The following is a 15177-nucleotide window of genomic DNA, read 5'->3' on the forward strand; positions in this document are numbered from 1 at the left end:
ATGCTATCTTACTTGGCAAAAGGGGCTTTGGAAATGAGACTAAATGTCTGGACCTTGAGAAGGGAAGATTATACTGGATTATCCAGTTGGGCCAAATTTAATCACGTTGAGTCCTTAAAAGCAGAGAGACATCCAGGCTGGGTCTGAGAGGGAGATGTAACTATGGAAGAAGAGTCACAGAGCTGCAACTTTGCTGGCTTTCAAGACGGTGGAAGAGGCCATGAACCATGGAGGAATGTGGATGACCTCTAAAAGACTGAAACAGTCAGAGATTCTCCCCTAACACCTCCAGAAACAAACACAGCCCTATGGACAACGTGAGCCATGTCAGATTTCTAACATTCAGAACTGCGAGGTATCAAATTTGTGTTGCTTGTAAGCCACCACGTTTGTGGTAATTTGTTATGGCGGCCGTAGAAAATGGATACAAGTTTGTCTGTCTTCATCCAGCCTGCTTTGCGGTCTCCTACCACCTACAGCAGCGGTCTTTCACGACAGCTCTGGGAACACTCTCCCCTTTGATAATGTGAGGAAAGTTCCAGATTCAAAATGGAATACATTATTTTAGGGAGAATGTGGATGCCAGCACAAGAATCCTATCCTATGGAGGAGGAAAGAGGGAAGCGTTGCTGGGAAAATAAATAGATGGAGGTCAGAGAAGACATAGAAATAATAAATAAGCCCAATGAGAAGAATACGTGCGATTAAAAAAAAAAAGACATGTTTGTGAATGATCATATGGACAGAGTCATCATAGGACCCTAGGAATAAATTAAATTATGTAATAAGTTCTCTTACAAAGAGGAACACCACTTTTTGGAAAAGATAAGGTACTTTCAGCAATCTAATCCACCTATTGCATGAAGAGGTCCTATATTTTTTATATTTACTATAGTAAATATAAAAAGCAATTAGCTGTAGACCACTAAACTTTAGTCAGCTTTCTTAGATACCAGCTCCCTGTATATTTTTTAAATTTTCCTTCTAGTTTTATTGAGATGTAATTGATATATGCCACTGTAAATAGATATATATATTTTGTTTGCTTGTTTTTGAGGAGGAAGGTAATTAGGTTTTGTTTTCTTTTTTGATGGAGGTACTGGGGATTGAACCCAGGAGATTATGCTTGCAAGGCACACACTCTACCACTGAGCTATACCCTCCTTCCCTCTTAGATACCAGCACCTCATGATATGCAGATTTCAATATATCATGAATAGCTGTTATGAGTTTAAAAATTTTTGATATCATACAACCACAAAGCAGCCTAAATCAGCATTACATGTGTTCTATTTCTCCCCAAATCCAGAACACATGGGCAAATGTTATTAATTCCCATAGCATTGAACAATGATAAAAAATTGTATCTACCAATGGGAAAGTAAACTTCATTAATATTTAAAATGTCATTATTTATCAAAATTTCTCTATATTTCTTACAACCTTCTGTGAATTTTTTTTTCAGAGAGGTATTTTCTGTGTTAATGGATATGATTCATATATATGGTTCATACACTGAATTTGAGATATTGTCAAGGGTTAGGTTAAAGATTTATGAAGCCATAAACTTGACATTGACACATTTCACTATATTTTTATTTTATATTGATATAAAGACAAAAAGATAAAGCTAAGAAAAAAATTACCATTAGACAATAATGGAGAGAATGACATTTCAGTTACAACCCTCCCCTCTGACACAGCCCCTCCCCCAAACACTGACTGGATAACTGACCAATCCAGGACGTCAGTTGCTGGTTGGGTTTGAGATGGACTGTTGGGGTGTCCCCTGGGGCTTGCTGTGGCTGGTGGATCCACAGTAACTGGGCAGAGCCCTGTGGTGGGTCAGTGCCATGGAGGGGCTGCTGTCCTCTGTGGAGCTTGGCTCTGGGCTGATCCTTAGGAAGCTGAGCCGGTCCTGGTATTGCTGCTGCCCAGTGGCCTGTGTTCTCAGTTCACATTCCAGAGCCTCCAATGGGAGACAGTGTTGGGTCTGCCTGTCCTCAGCTTATTAGTGGGTGTCTTATTTACTTTCAGATTTGTTCAGTCTGTTAGAAGTCACCTTTATAGAAGACATGAAAAGCAGCTGGCAGAAACTCTGGCTGCACAGATTGAGGAGAAATGCCACCTCATTGACAAGTTTTGTGCTGCTAAAAAGGAGTATGCCAGGATGGAGACATCTGAACAGAATGCCAGGCTAAAGAAGGAGTCAGTAAATATACCCAGCCTCGCTGACACTTTCAGAATGGTAATGAGCGTCAACTTGAGTTTGAGGAAGGAACACAATTCTCTTGTCCAAGAACTAAAGAGAGATCCCTGCAGTCGAAATAAGAAGAGATGGTGGAGATGCTAAAATTGTACAAGTTCCTGGAAGAGGTCATGAGAATCACCACATCACAAGGGGCTTTTACCACCCAGCTAGGAGACCAGGCACCAAGCCCTGATGGTCCGTTTCCCAGGAGTGGGCCTGGGTATTAAAGCCGCGCTGTTCCCTCCCCTTGACTCAGGCCTCCCAAACTGCCAGTCTGCATTCACTCAGTCACATCTCCACCTGAGCTGCACTGAGGCCAGTGGATGGAGGGGAATCCCATCCTTTGGACCAGAGTTCCTCCAACTTTACCACTGAACGTTTTCACAGTCAACTTCTCCATCTAACATGTATTGGAATTCCCAAACCACACCAAGAAATGCGGGACTTTCTCAATATTCATAGAATGCTTGGATTATCTCTAAGTAACAATGAAAGAAATGTATTTAAGAGACTAAACTGTTACTCAGTTTGAATCTTCATTAAGCCACATTTCTCAAGATGGTTTTGGTAACTATTATACCTCAATTGTATAAGAGAACTGTATATATAGTTTTCTCTGTACAAATATTGCATTATAATTTGGTAACATATGTAGTTTATCATTATAGACTTTTAGTTGGCCATAGCATTTTATCTTGTGCCTTGGCCTGGGAGATATTCCTTTGCTGCCTCATATTGTTTATCTTTCTGTGTGTTTGTGGAATACAACTCACATGCTTCGGGATTATTGTTCTCTTATTTCTGGTATCTATCCCCTGGTGAATGAGGCTGGGCTAGAGGCTTATGCAGGTTTCCTGGCAGGAGGAGCCAGTGCCTGCCCACTGCTGGGTGAAGCTTGTTCCTGGACCTCTGGTGGGTAGGGCGTGTCTAGAGCCTCTGTGGCTTAGGAAGTCTGATGATGGATGTGGCTGTGTTCCCACCTTGTGTGTTGTTTGGCTTGTGGATTTCCTACAGGCTGTTGGGTGGGGCCAGGTCTTGGTGCTAATGATCCAATCAAGATGTCAGCCTCCAGGAAAGCTCATGTAGATTAACACTCCCGGAATGTCCGCCACCAGCTTTTATGTCCCCTGAGTGAGCCGCAGCCATCCCCAACATCCCCAGGAGACCCTCCAAATCCAGCAGGCAGGTCTGGCCCAGGTTCCTATGAAATCACTGCCTCTGACCTCGGACCTGGTGCATGTGAGTTTCCCTGTACACCTCCCATGTGAATGGAGTCTCCATTTCCCCCTGTCCTGTGAGGCTCCCAGAGCCAAGCCACCCTGGCCTTCAAAACCAGATGTCCTGGGGTCTCCTTCTCTTCCTAATGCTGGGACCCAAGCTGAGGAGACTGATGTGGGGCTTAGAGCTGTCACTCCTGTGGGAGGGCCTCTGCAACTTAACAAATCTTCACCTGTGGGGTACGGGGCCCAATTATATCGTAAGCATGTCCCTCCTACTGTCCTGCTGTGGTTCCCTCTTTATGTTTCCAGTTGCAGAAGATCTTTTTTGCTAGGTTCCAGTCTTTTTTCAATGGTTGTTTAGCATTCAGTTGTGATTTCATTGTAGTCACAAGGAGAGGCAAGCTCGTGGTCCTACCACTCCACCATCTTGAGTGGAAGATCCAACCTTGTGTGAATTTATATATATTTACACTTATACTGTCCTTGCTAATTATATAAGATTATTCAAATAAAAATACAGGAATGTAAATAACACTTGGTCCACTTATAAATATAAATAATAATTTCCATAAACTTTCTAATATCTACTAACATATATATCTTCCAAAAAATAGTAATTACAGTGTTATATTTTGAAATCATTTCCCATGGCCTCACTTTCTGCAAAGAAAAGGATAGTTCTTGTTGAATCATTCATTTTTATTTCTTAACTTTAATAGAAACTTTTTCAAGATAAGCATGCTGAAGTAACAAGTGATTTCTCATGAGAATTTTCAAATCAGGGAAGAGATAGTATATGTTAAACATTTTATTAATGAATCAACTTGCAATGAATATACTTGAATTTGTTTTTTGGGGAATGATATCTGATAATTTGTTGCATTTTATAAAACAGATCTTGAGTATACTTTAGGGACAGTATAAAGTAAAACTTGTTCATGCAAGGAGCATTTTGCTGAAATTTAAAATAAAAGTCACTGAAGCTGGCAAGAAGATATCCTTGATGTGGCAATATAATATTGGGACAAAAACATTGGCCTGGTTAGATTTTCAAAGATTTGAAGGTGAAGGAAGATTTTAATTGCACATACTAATTTGGTTTAGAAAGCCTGGAGGAAACAAGGCCCTTCATGTTTAAATCCTAATTTTAAATTAGCAAAATGTTTCTTTTGAAGATAAAAGTAATTGGAGGATTTCTGCTTGTGCATTTGGAACTCAGACAGTATTCTGACTGCTAGTTTATGATGGATTTTTTGTGGTTTTGGTTTGGCATAATATTACCAGGATTTGTGATTTCTGTTGTAATTATTCACTAGATGTGATGTTGGAAAAGATGTAACCACTGCTCCGCAGCAAGGTAAGTGACAAAGAATATCTGGCAATTTTTTATACTATTTCATTAAAGGAAATTATTATTTTAAGTTTAGAGAAGTAATCTCTTATCTTTGACCAATTATTTTCTTGCAAATCTCGATCAGCTAGAATGTATTTGGCACAAACTTTATAAGGACAGATACTTTTCAAAGTATTTTTAAGTACTTTTTGTTTTACCTCCCAAAATATTGCATGTTGTCTTTAATACAGTAAGCCCAAAATAAATAAATAGTGACTAATATTTAAAAACAAAAATAATATAATGAAATTTATGCTTTTCCTCTGAAACTTCAATCAGCTAATTCAATCTAATTATAGCACTGAAATATTTGTTGTTAGCAAAGCCAATGGACTTTTCTTTAAATGAGCAGACAAATTTGAGATTTGTATCACTAGTTTGTTTGTGAATTATGAAACTACAGAGATAGTCCATGGTAGAAAGATTGTTCTATATCAACCACCATTTGTCCTCAGGTACATTTATGTATCTACTTATTCAACAGATACTTACCAAATGACTGCCACCAAAAGCAATGGAAGAAATAATCAATAGGGAAATGTATTGGTCTGACTCAAGGTCATTTATTCATTCAACAAACAATCCTAGCCACGTAACACTGCCAGTCTCCAGAACAGTGAAAGGAGATAATAAATTTTTGGACTAAGTCACTAGGTTTTGGGGCTCAAAAACTAGTTTGCTGTGCAGTAACAAATAACAAATGCTTTTTAATGTTTTTAATGATACTCCTAATAAGAAATAGCTAAATATATAATGAAATAATTCTGCTTTGTGAATATTCGTATGACTATGTAGCCTCTACTTCATTAAATAGATATTTAGCATTCATATCTGGGACAACTGAACTCTGAGCAAATGAACAGTGCTACCTTTGTCTCTCCCTTCAGGTAGGCTGGAAATAGTGAGATGAATTAGCTTTGGTATTCATAGCCCTAGCTGTCTTCTGAGACAAGACCTTATGTTTAGGGAGTAGGAATAAATAAGGGGTCTTCTGGTTTCAGGTCCATCATGTAGTGAGGTTGGAAGTTGCCACTCCATCCTAAAAACATGTAAAAAGCTGAACAGACTGAAAAATCAATAGTTCTTAAAGCCATAAGAGAGAAGAGGACATAGGACAAACCACTGCCCCCAATATTGGAGAGATGGGGGAGGGTATAGCTCAGAGGTACAGCAGGTGCTTCACCTGCTCAAGGTCCTGGGTTCAATCCTGAATACCTCCACTAAATAAATAAATAAACAAACCAAATTACATCTCCCCTAAAGTTAAAAAAAAAATTAAAAAAATAAAAAGCTGAAAGATATGAATCCCTTTCAATTATACCTGCTCCCTATAATCGTGGCAAATGGATAATAGGTGTTAATTGTTGGGTATTTTCAGCTTTTGAATGGTATTTCATTCATAGGTCTAGCCAGAAAATACTTAACACCTCACATACTTATCGTCATCAGTAGAGGGGGGTTGGTGTGGGGTGTGATTGCCGGGGCTAGGGACTTGCTGTTGTTTTCTGCTCTTGTTTTCTACATTATCTCATCCTCTTTCCATGTTAAATATAATTGTTTGGTTCTGCATTATGTGAGAAGAGATAAAATAAGGATAAGAAAGTATGTAGCAGGTGATGGTGAGAAGCAGGGTAGGAGGCAAAGATTTGAGAGTAAGCAAAGAGAGGGGTTTGAGTTAACAAATACTCAGTTTAATCATATTTCTTAGTTTTGGTTCCCAGTGTGGTCTGTGGCCCCACAAACTGCTGTGCCAATGAGAAAACAGAGAAATTGAATGAGCCTTTAGAAACACACCACAATGACAGCCAAATGAACCTTCTTGTCCTACCAATTCTGATCTCTTTGGATGTGGCTGAATTTATCACATGAGCCTGAGAAGCAGGTATTGGTCTGGGATAAATTGGAAGCTTAAAAATTAAGAGCAAAAACAAAAAACTACCTTCCACCACAAAAAGCCCGAGAAACACTGTAGAAAACTTAACCTAAGAAGATAAAGGTCCCCTTTAGTAGGACCCAGGCCGACCCCTAAAGCAGCTTTTGTTTCAATAGTTTATGAAGTAGGTCCTATCTGCATGGTTACAAGGAACAACAAATAACAACAAACACCTCTATGCTTATACAGCTGGAAACCAAAGCCTGAGACTTAGTGCAAGATATATGTATATCTATGTATATATAGCCATAATGATATCTAATTGTGGATAAAGAATAACAACTTGAATTTCAAACAACTAGAGAAATAGTTGAATAAAGAGTGGAACATTCTGTACCACAGGATATTGAGCAACTAGTGAAACATATACACATAGCTATTTCTGTTATTAAACTGGACAGGTATTCCTGATGTATGGATTTAAGTTACAGAGGACAAACAATAAATTACTTGTGAAAACAAACAACAGAAATCATATCCGTGTGTATCCATGTAAACATCCAAGTCTATATTTGGGTGGGATTATATATATTATATTTATATTAGTAAGTATATATATATATATAAGTAATATATATTTTATATATAATATCACTATACTATAGTATTATATATTATATATATTAGTAATATATATTATATATATTAGTAATATATATTAGCAAATATATATATGGCATATAAGTATATATATTAGTAAGAAGTGGAGTGATGTTTACATTCATTAGCTCAGTAGAAAAAAGAAAGAACACTTATGAACTCATCTACAAAACAGAAACAGACTCGCAGACATACTAAACAATCTTATGGTTACTGGGGGAATGAGGGTGGGAAGTGATAAATTTGGAAGTTTGAGATTTGCAAATATTAGCCACTATATATAAAAATAGTTGAAAAAACAAATTTCTTCTGTAAAGCACAGAGAACTATATTCAATATCTTATAATAACCTTTAATGAAAAAGAATATGAAAATGAATATATGGATGTATATGTATGAATGGGACATTGTGCTATACACCAGAAATTGACACATTGTAACTGACTATACTTCAATAAAAAACAAATAAAAATTTAAAGATCAAAAAATAAGTTTAAAAAATGGAGAAGGACAGTGAGGAAGAATTTAATAATTTTATTGACACATTATTGGAAGATGTTATTCAACACAAAAGCAGCATATTGATATTTCAATTTGAGAGTTTTTGTTCATTTTTGGTTATCTTCAAATAATTTAAAACTTGTAGTACATTTGTAAGAAGAGAATAGATATCTCCTATTTACCATGCTTCACCAATTTTTAATATTTTGACATTTTGTGTGCTGTCTCTGTCTACACACATGCACATACACACAAATACACATGCATTTTTCATTGGTAGATATTTTGTTTTGTTTTGTTTGGGGGGGTAATTAGATTTATTTATTTATTTTTAAATGAAGGTACTAGGGATTGAACCCAGGACCTTGTGCATGCTAAGCGTGCACTCTACCACTGAGCTTGTTCCCTTGGGGGATTTTTGAATGTTGTTAACATCCGGATCCTCATTAAATGTTCCTCTACTAGTTTTAACATCCATGGATGTTACCATATTTGTTACCATAATAGTTGCAAAATTTTGACTTCCCAACTCCATCATTGCTTCTACATTTATTGATTGAGGGGAGAGGGGATAACTTAGGACTTTTTAAAATAATTCTTAAATAATTTAAAAGATAATCTTCACTGGGGAGTGGATGTGCAAAGCTCCTCTGCTGTCCTGCAGGACATGGAACTCCTCATTACGGTTGCATCTGGTAATGGACAAAACTAAGCATCTACTTATGTGCTTATTACACTTTTTATTTATGAAATACTTATTCAGGAATGTCACATTTTAAAAAACATGTTGTTCCTAACTCGTATTGACTTGTGAAGTCTCTTTCATTTGGGGGGAGTATCTTGCAAATATTTGCATTGTCGTTTCATGTGTGGCTCACTTTTTAAGTATCTTAATAAAACCTTTCCATGAATAGAGATCAATTTTACTGAAATTCATAACATTTCTTTAGGACGATTGTTTTTATATCTTATCTAGAACATAGTTGCCTGCTGCAAGTTCATGAAGGTATCTGTCTAATTTTCAGTGTTCTTTAGATTGTTTTGGCCTTTCTAGTGCCAGTGCATTTTCACATAAAATTTTGAATCCAGCTGTCAATCTCCACCAAAAAATTCAAAAAGTTTGCAAAAATTTCCATCATAACAATACTGAGTTTTCCAAATCTTATTTTTCTCCATTTATTTGTCTTTAATTTACTTCAGCAACTTTTTCATAGTTTATGGCAAGGTATTTGATTTTTTAATGTTATTATAAATGGTATAGTTTTAAAATTTCATTTCCAATGAATTCTTGTGACTTTATAGCAATATAGTAACTTTTGAGATACCGAGTCAGTTTGCTACAAACTTGCCTAATTTTCTTGTTTCTGCTAATATTTCTTTGTATATTATTTTGGATTTTATACTTACCCAATCATGTTATCTGTGAAGTAAACATTACCATTTCTGTATTCCATGACAATCTTCCTTATTGCCCTTCCTTTAGTAAAATGCTAAATGGAAGTAACATAAACAAATGTCCTTATTTCTAACTCAGATTTTTCATTTGATATTATGTTAGCTGTGACTTTTTTGCAATTAGTCACTATAAGTATAAGGTATTTCCTTCTACACCTAGTTTGCTGTGGTTTTTGTCATAAATAGGTGATGAATTTCATCAGATGCTTTTCTCTGTATCTACTAAGATGATCATATTTTCTCCTTCGTTATTCTGTTAATTTGATGGTTATGTTGATTTTTTTTGAATGTGAAACAACCACCTTGTTGTGCTATATGGTATTTTTCTAATATTTCAACTTATTTGATGTGATAATGCTTTTGTTAAGGTTATTTGCAACTTAATCATTTGAAAGATAATTATTTTCAATTTTTTTTCCTTGTAACATATTTGACAGGTGTTGCTGTAAATTAAGCCGGCCTCACAAAAAAGCCTAATAAAATGAAGCTTGGTATTCGGGTCTTTTGAGCATGACCCACCCATACTCCTTGGTGCCTGCAATAAATGCTATACTTTCCTTCACCACATAAATAGGTAGATAGATAGATAGATAGGTAGATAAGTAAAGCTCATAGACCATTTCAACTATAAGAATCAGGGATTTGACTGTCACTGTGCTACCAACTGTCTGCACAGTATTCAATAAACATCTCCATCTGAGTTTCTCCTCTGTGAAATGAAGTCTATTAATGTCTATCTCTATATACTCCACAACCTCACCAACTACATCCTGAGAAAATTTAAAAATCCAGGTTGCAACAATCTGCTATGTAAGAAAAATTATTATTCAGCTTCAAGTTTGACCAAGGGGTAGTCAATGGGAACATCCAAATGTAAACGTGACCTTTAAAAATCGTGAGGAATCCAGAAGTAATTACAGGAGGGAACACAACGTTCTCTGCTACCAAGCGTCAAAAAGAACATTTGCATTCCTCCCAGTGGTGGAGTCTCTGAGTAATTTTATTCCATTCTTATTGTTTCCCCTTTGTTTACAAGCTTTCTTTGCTAAAAAAAAAAAAAATCTCAGAGGTAAATTACAGAAGAATATTGGGGAAAATACACATTTCTATGTTCCAGTACCTAGGAAAAACAGAGTGCATTTGGCATAAATAATAAATCCATACATAAATTGAAATTTTATTCTGGAAAAGATTTTTAATAATAACTTTAGAAAATATTTCTCTTCCAAAACAAAGATGAATTTCCAAATATTCCAAAGATACGTTCTTAGTAAATATTGTATTCTTCTGGAAAATTTATTTTACTGCAAATTTTAACTTCCAACTCTTGGTGATTTAAAAGAAGAGGGCCAGTGACATTCAAGTTCTAGATGCCACAGAGATCTTAGTGATTGTATATTCGTGGGAGTTAGGTGGGCAAATGTGGTTTGCATAGCTGTGCTCGACTGGGGTTTGAGTAGAAGAGAGACATACACAAATACTGAATATCAGACAGTCAGAAAAACAAAGGAAAATGAAACTTCCTTCCTATTATTTTATTACAAAGTGTATGTGCCAAAGACCGAAAAAACAGCATGAAGTCTGTTCATGTAATTAAGTAAATGAAAGTAAAGGATGCTCAGAGCCCAATTCCTAGAACGGCTAAACATTGTTTTGTTAGATGGAAATAATTAGTTTGGAATTAGGAAAGGGAAGATAGCCAGGTGGAGGTATCATTATAGAACTTGACAGAAGTGAAGGATTACTTTTTTTTTGAGCTGCAATAAAGAGTGTTTGGCTTAGATACAGGGACATGGAACCAGTATCCAAAAGCTTTACAGGAGAAGCTTATAATTGAAATGCCAAGTTGGCCAAACATATATTACATTTCTACCGTTTTAAAATGTTATAAATACTTGGAATTCATTATGTATAGATTTATTATAATTCCTATATAAATCTGAGTAAGATTCTTTACTAGAGGCTGATATAAATTATTCTAAACTTCATCTGAAAAGTAAATAAAGCTTATAGATGGAAAATAAGATTAGATGGCTGATTCTCCTTACCACATAATAAAATACATTCTAAGGCAAAAATAATTAAATTCACAGATACTCAGACAGATGATTGAACTAAACCAGGTATCTATGGAATTTACTTCATAGCAGCTCGTAAGTGGTCATTGATTTGATCAATGTTTACCATCTGGGCTTGCTGCCAGGAAACGGCATTGATATTCAATAATACATTGAGACTTGGGGGTTTCAAATAAATGGGCTAATAGCCCATAGAAAGACCTAAGTTATTCATATGTAGCAGCTTTCTTATTTGTATAAAGCATTAATGTATAAAAACAGATTTTGTAACATAACCCAGAGAGGAAATTATGGCTTGCCAAACAAGTGTGTTAGTAGGGGAAGCTAAGGCAGGTGTCTTAATATAGCAGATATGCAAAAACATGAAGAAATAGATACATGAGCAATCATAACTGAAAACTTTATTGATTTATGGATTGAAGACTTGATGGTATTGGCAATTCTAATGAGAAATGAGTCATCAGAATTGGTCCTCAATGAGGTCAGCTATGGAAAAGTCAATGGGAGAAAGGATGTATTTGGAAATCTTTGCTACTCAGACCCCTCTTAAATGGTTTCCTTCAAGCATTCATGGCTTTGAATATTAAACAGAACCTGATTCGATTCTGAAAGAGACAGTCTTTAAGTAGAATTCAACTACTCATTCAATAGATTCCAAAGAAGCCTGAATTGTTGCGGTATGCATTGCAACCAGTCTGTTTATTTGTTTTGTTTTTGTTTTTCCAAATGAGAGTATTTCCAAATGAGCCAATTTTTCAGTTAACTTTACTGTTTTACAGCTGATTTGACTGTGCATTTTTTTGGTTATAATTCAATGGACCCCAAATATTTAATTTTTTCTTTCCACATTTCCCATTCATAGCTGGAGTATTTTATCTTCTCAGCAGCATTAGAAGAATCTGCTAGTGACCCATTTGTCTGTCTGGAATTGTTTAAAAGTTGACTTTCAGTCCTCTGACATCCTTCTGGTTACACTGAATACCTGTGTGTCAAAAGCACTCATGACAGGAAGAGTGTATAAAACAGAACTGAGTAAAATGTTCTCTGTCCAAGACTCTGGGCCAGCCTTACTATTTCCTGCTCATTAGTGTCACTGACCTCTTCTTCTCCAGTTTCTACCTGTCTGGACTTCTAACACCTGCCTACTCCTTCCTGCTCTCAGATAATTTTGCTGAATCCAGTCTCTTCCCCTTTAAACTGACTGAAATAATTAGAAGTTAATGTAATCCTTAGCCCCCAACCCCAAGAACCCTATAGTCTGGCTTCTGGATTTGTCTTGATCTAATCCCACTGTCAACTACTATTTAAATCAACTGTAACTACTACTTCCATTAAAATCTCAGAAGCATATAATTTTGTAAAGCACCATGCTTTATAAACAATAACTCATTTATTGTACACATTAATCTTAAAACACAGATTTTATATCTCTGCATAGAAGAAAACTGTGTAAGAGATCCAACAACAAGTTTTAAGACATATGTAAATGATGGGACCAGAGTCTTGTCCATGCATTCTGATTTTAATACTATTCTCAATGTACCACATTTGTAGACTAGCGTTAACAGGGAACCTCATCGGTTAATCCATGGGCCACAAAGGGATTGCACATCTCCTCACTGTGTGGGCCTCAAATTACCAGGGTTCCAGAACAGAGTAAGTCAACAGATTAAAGATATGAATAAGTTTGAAAGAGAAACTAAGGCTTTATGTTAAGCACTAAGCATCTTAACCAAGTGAACAAGAAATTAAAAATTAAAATATATATTCCTGTATATATACCTAGTTGTGTATATATTATGAAAATATGTGTATATGTATATATGTATGTGTATATAAAATTTTACAACTTAGCCCCAATATAGAAACACCTGTTCATTCATATGCTTGTAATTTATTGGCCTATCTCAACAGATAATTTAAGAATATCCACACTATCTTAAGAAGCAAAGCAAGAAAATTAATCAACGGCAAAAAAGCTTGGAAGAAAAAATATTTTTCTGTTCATTGAATTACTGTAAATCATTCCAATATGAAATTCATTTTTATAAAAACTTAGAATTAATTATGCATCTAATTATAGTGGTTCCTTGGAAACTGTAAAGAATGTCATAAATATAAATGAAATTACTTTTATCTGATAATTTTGTGTACATATATAAAATTTTTGCAAAATATGGTATTTTTATTAATAAACTAAAAAGATAATATGCTCAAAAGAACTAGTTACTTATTTTAATTGAGGATATGAGCCTATTTTATGACAAGCTTTTTATTTAACTTTGTCACCCATGAAATTTGTAAACACATATTTAAGCATTAATTAACCAGCTAATTTACCAAATTAGCTAAACTTTCCTCCTTTAAAAGTTTTTTGTATTTATACGTAAAAAAAAGAACTATACATTATATTGGTAAAAAATCTCAAAGTTCTTAAATTATCAGGATCAAGAAAATACCAACTATATATTAAAATTGACCTATGCATGTAATATATTTTTTCAAAAGTTTTTTAATTCGTCTGTGATGTTTTCCTTTTTCTGAAATTCTTACTTTGCAATGAGTATTTTGACAGTCGTGTCTACACCCTTTAAGAGGCTAGAAATTGAGTTTAAAATTGAGATTAGCTATCACGATTGTATTCAATCTAAAGATTAAATATTTGTATCCTCTGACGCTACATACTGAGTAATGGGGAAAAAACCCTCACTTTGATTTCAGCATTAGTCTTTCCCAAGTTGTTCAATTGGTGGCACAATTCTTAACCTCATGAGGTCTCAATCTTCTCATCTGCAAAATGAAGGTAACACACACATGCTGTGAAAATTAACTGAGGTTATATATGTGTACATTACTAAAATGTTGCTTCCTGAAAGGCAGGCTGTAAATAATAGCTATTATTGTCATCATTATCATGATTAATTTTTATTATTTTATGTATAGTTTATCATTACAATTTAATTATTCCTTTTTCTTTTTTTTTTTATCAATTATTACATATTGTTTTGTTTGTTGCCTCAAGTCCAGTGTGGAACAAGGTAAGACATAAGATAAATAAATTAACTGTTTTAAATATGTAACATACACTTAAAAGTCAGTTTTTCTCTATTACTTCCAAACTCCGTGATAATCAGCAAATTTCAAATTAAAAGCTAGTTTTTAACAGAATATCAATATGTTTTTGGTTCACTAACTTATTCAAAAACAAGCTAAGTAAATGGCAACGTGTAACATTACAAACTATGTTGTTTTCCATCTTACATACCATCGCAAGGACTCCTGAGTGGCTAAGTGGGAAATAAACACTTTCAAAGCCATTATAAATTTTATTTTTTAGTTACTTATACCACCATTCCCTTCAGTGACAGATAATAGAAGTTGACCATTTTATGACATTTATCTGAATCTATTATCACATAATATTTTCAAATCTTACTGAATATCATTTTGTTGGCAGCAATAATATCTGATAGGCTATCTTTTTCTATTGATTTCATGTCTCTTTTTATTTTTCATATTTTCTATCTTGGCAAAGCTGAATTGTGTAATTGTTCCTGCTTCCAATAACCTCAGGATTATTATTAATGATCTTGACATTCACAATATTTTTACCTACTTCATCACAGGAGACAGAGATAGATACGTTAATATTGCCACCAATTTCTGAAGGAGGCTCCATCTGACTGTGGTAATTCAGGCAAGATTGGAAAATGGTCTTTGCTTTTTGAAATTACATGGAATTCGAG

The 15177-nt window shown here is 34.9% G+C and overlaps 1 non-coding gene across 1 annotated transcript; it reads right to left on the reverse strand.

The window, feature by feature from the left end:
- Positions 1-1091: 1091 nt before the first annotated feature.
- Positions 1092-1164, reverse strand: TRNAA-UGC (transfer RNA alanine (anticodon UGC)). Its single transcript has one exon. It is a non-coding gene; the product is annotated as a tRNA-Ala (tRNA).
- Between the last annotated feature and the right edge of the window lie 14013 nt (positions 1165-15177).

This window comes from Camelus bactrianus, chromosome 5 (assembly GCF_048773025.1).
Source record: "Camelus bactrianus isolate YW-2024 breed Bactrian camel chromosome 5, ASM4877302v1, whole genome shotgun sequence".
Lineage (NCBI taxonomy): Eukaryota > Metazoa > Chordata > Mammalia > Artiodactyla > Camelidae > Camelus > Camelus bactrianus.